General features: G+C 43.1%; 1 long non-coding RNA gene across 1 annotated transcript; it reads right to left on the bottom strand.

Moving 5' to 3' along the window:
• Positions 1-1,596: 1,596 nt before the first annotated feature.
• On the bottom strand, positions 1,597-2,978 carry LOC109942180 (uncharacterized). The gene is made up of 3 exons (XR_002264788.2): positions 2,565-2,978; positions 2,365-2,465; positions 1,597-1,714 (listed from the first exon to the last, which is right to left on the bottom strand). It is a non-coding gene; the product is annotated as an uncharacterized lncRNA (long non-coding RNA).
• Between the last annotated feature and the right edge of the window lie 1,164 nt (positions 2,979-4,142).

Below are 4,142 nucleotides of genomic sequence, written 5' to 3'. Positions count from 1 at the left end.
AACTGTTTTTCAAAGCCAAACAATGTGTTTTGTTGAAAATAGGTTTTTCAAAACCAAAACTTTTGTTTTGAAAATACGTATGTGACCGTATATACTTAATCCAGCTCCGATACCAGCTGTGGCAGAACCTCCCAAGGTATCGGGCCCACATGCACCTGTCCTTGTCCTAAAGACCTCAGACGGCCATGCATGTGCACCAGATAACTTAACAGGATCCATCCGATTGCCCCAAGGACATCGGATAAACCACTTACAACCAGAACCGCGGGATTAAGTAACACAAATCACACACACCAATATTTTTGCAGCGGAAATCTTATTACCAAATTTTACAAGTTACACAATTTTTATATTATTTTATCGGAGTGATTACAAAAGTATAAGTTTTAAATAGCATAAGTTTGAAATATATGCTAGCTCAACTGACCATCCTCAGTAAGAAGATAAAGACGTGGTATACTTCTTTAAGAAGGCCGAGCCCACCGGCACTTAACACCATCAACAGCAGCACAAGACTATAACCTGAAAAACAATAGGGAATAAAACCCTGAGTATGGAATTACTCAGCAAGACTTACCCGACTAAAGAAAAGACTCTCAAGGATATGCTGGATTTGGGAATCAAGGAGAGGCTTTAGCAAGAATCAACTTAGATACTTTTGCAGAATTAGCTTACTAAAGTGAGTCCTTACTTTCAATATTTTAATGCCAAATTAAATATTAATAGACTCTGTTTGCATCTGGTCTAATTTCACCATCTCATCAATATAACATCATTTTTATTCATGAGGTTCACATCCAGACTTAGGTTGCAGGGCAGCGATCAAGTCTCCACTCTCCGGGGATATAATGGCGATCCGAATCGATTTACTCAGCTGAGGATCTCTAACCACACGACATATGTAGCACTTAACCCTTGCATATGTCAACTGTTCCCACGGATCCTCCACTACATGAACAGGTCCACGCCACCCGAGAGCACACCACCCCTTTTAGGCGATCCTTTGCCAGGAGGGTACGTGCCACTCTCGCCATCTCTCCACTCCCAGTGCGCGATTGTCTTTTCATGTATGGAATAGCCGGGTTCAAGCTTACCCTGTCCCATATCCAGGGCATGTGGCTAGTTAAGATAGTCCTTGATCATACAGGCCTACATACGCATCCAATCCTTAACTAACTTGGGCGGAGCATCACCTGTTCCTAGCCCAAGTCCCAATTTAAGTACTTCCATCCTTAGGATTGTTTGTGTTCCTTAGGATGAAAAGAGCATCAAAGGGAACTTTGCAGTAAGATCCCACCACGCTCTCAATGAAAATATTCTTGCAGGTAGAAGTCATCTTTCCTCAGGATAACCCCTGAGCTAGGCAGTATTGCAAAAGACAACCTCTATCCACAAGATCTAAGCAGGGCTAAGCATTTTTGAAAATCATATTTTGATACTTCACCAGAAGTATCTATAAAGGTATGGATATCAAGGAAGGCAATGCATCAAAGGGTTTCAAGCAACTCCTATAAACCTAATGCACATTTCACTAGACTTAAAGTGTGCAAAAATTATTTAAAAACACAAGGAAGGGGTTGCATGCACCGGGGCTTGCCTTTGTTGCAGTGAAGAGGCTCTAGATCCCTCTATCCAATACACAGTTAGATGGCTCCTCCACTTGATCAGCAGCCATTGGAGTAGACTCCTTCAAACACCACTTCTTCTAGGTGTTCTACAAGTCAATTACAAATACATGTATGCTTATGTAATGATATGGAATGCAAACTCTCACAAGGAGAGGTGGGGAACATAAACACTCCTAAATAAGTACATGACACATATACACATATATCTACACAACCTAGCACTTAATAAAAGTGACCAATTTGAATTCACTTAGGTAAACCAGAGAACTAATCCATCTTAGATCTTATCCAAAAGCTTAAAACTTCTTAAGCAACTTCATCGCTTTACTTAACTACTAGGTGTCCTTATTTCATAGGTGAAATCATTTTCCTTTTTGGGCAAATATTATTTCGCTAAGCAAATAATATCCAAACTGTTCCAAACTTTGCCCAAGAGTTCATATTCTGATAAAAAGTTTCTTCAAAAATTTATACAATTCTCGGCCCCGATGGCCCGTGCTCAACGCCGGCGAGCAAGCGACCATGACTGCGGCGGCGCTAGCCTCGGCGCCCCCCCCCCCAACCACTACTGCAACCTGTCCCCGACCAACACAAACCGGTCACAAGTTTACCATGTCCTCGCCAAGCACTCACCGGCCCTAACCACGACGCCGGTGAGCTCCTCGGTCCGGCGAGCTCGAGCCCGAGACAACAAAACAGTAGAACTCCAATCAAGCGTATGGAGAGCATCACTCACCCTCCAGGCACACGGTGCTCACACGAAGTCAGCCGGAGAAGATGCGGTTAAGCGGGTTGACGGTCAGGCTGCCAACGGCGCCGATCTGCGGTGGCGAGATCCTGTTCCAAGCAGCATACACTGGAAGAGTTCAAAACTCGAGTTGTGTGAGCTTCACTGGTCCATGGCGATCACAGAACAAACATAGCATGATCGTGTACCTTGCTGAGTTGTCCTGGCCACGGTGAGGTGAGCAGTTGGGTGAGCGTGGTCACCAGACTGGGATGTTGGCTGTGATGAACATGGGAAATTCGAACTGATGGCAAAGGAGAATAGCTATCACCGTCATGGACACAGGATTTACAACATACACGCAGTAGCTTTGGCTAGAGCTTGAGGGCAGAGGGGAAGAACTTCACTGAATCAAGTCCAAGGCGATGAATATATGGCAGATGCAGTGGAGCTCATCGACACATGATAAAGGAGAACCCATATGGTGCCAGCAGCTCCACAAACATGGACACTCAGCAGCAGTGCATGGACAGCACGTAGCAGCTAGCACAGGGGTGATGAACCTCATTCAAAGTGGTGCAAAAAAGGACAGTGAGGGGGGGTTGATGTTGGCTGTGATCAGTTCAGCAACAGGTCCAATACCATCCTTATCTAGTGAACCAAGTCTCACAACCCAGCCCTATCCCAGCCTTCACTTATCCACACCATCCGTGGAGACACCTGGAGTGGTAGTGGAGGAAGATCTTTTACTGCAGATATTTTTGGAGCACACTGAATAGCCACAACTCTACTAAACTCTACACTTCACCCCCTGCAATCTCTTAGTTCCAAGCAACAACAGGGGGACCAACTTTAATGAACCTTGTTCACCTATTAACACTCTAATAATTTTCTACAGAGACTTTAGTCTTATACCCCTTCGATCAGACACAAAACAGCTCCAAAATCCTAAGAAAAACACTAAACCAAACCAACAGTGGACTGGACCAGCACATCACTGATTCCTTGCGGTTGCAGGCCTCTCTGTTGAAGCCCTATTTTCTCACAATTTTTATATAGCAACAGACCAATCCTTCATAACCAAACTTGTTCACTAACTAAGGCTCTTGAAGTTTGTTACAAGAATCTAGGACCCAATCTGCATGTATTACAAGTTATAGTGTCCAAGAATCAGCCACAATTCACTGAACCTGGTTTCAGTCCTCTGAATTCAGTTCAGAGTTCACATAGTGCCATTTCTTGGGGCATTTACTCCAAACTTTTTGTAGCATTAGACCAACATCACTTAAGGGAATTTGTTCTCCTATATATGGCCTTTCAGTTTGTTACAGAATTACTAACTCAAATCTCCTTGGTCTAATTACCATAGAGCTCCAAAGGTGGGTAAAACTCACTGAAACTGCTAGCAATCAGTCAACTAAATCAACATCTCTCCATCCTGACAGCACAACTTGGAACAACTTTTTATCCTAGGTTTATGTGGAACCAAGTCCATATCACTATATAAAACTTGTTCCGTGTACACTGGTCTTCAGATTTACTACAGAAAATTTAGCCCAAAACCAAATGGATTAGCCACAAATGAGCTCCAAACTAAGCAATCCTGCTGCAATTCCGTTCTCAGAACTGAATAAAAATTCAGTTATGGCCAGCTTGACAGTCCAAATTTGAGTAACCTTTAATCAAATATATGTGTAGAATCAAGTCCAAACCTCTTGATAAAACTTATTCTCTGTACTATGGACTCCAACTTTGTTATATAATTCTTAGTCCAGAACCCCATTATT

Source organism: Zea mays, chromosome 9, assembly GCF_902167145.1.
Source record: "Zea mays cultivar B73 chromosome 9, Zm-B73-REFERENCE-NAM-5.0, whole genome shotgun sequence".
NCBI lineage: Eukaryota > Viridiplantae > Streptophyta > Magnoliopsida > Poales > Poaceae > Zea > Zea mays.
Note: the sequence above shows the minus strand (reverse complement) of the source record. Positions and strands in the feature narration are given on the sequence as shown.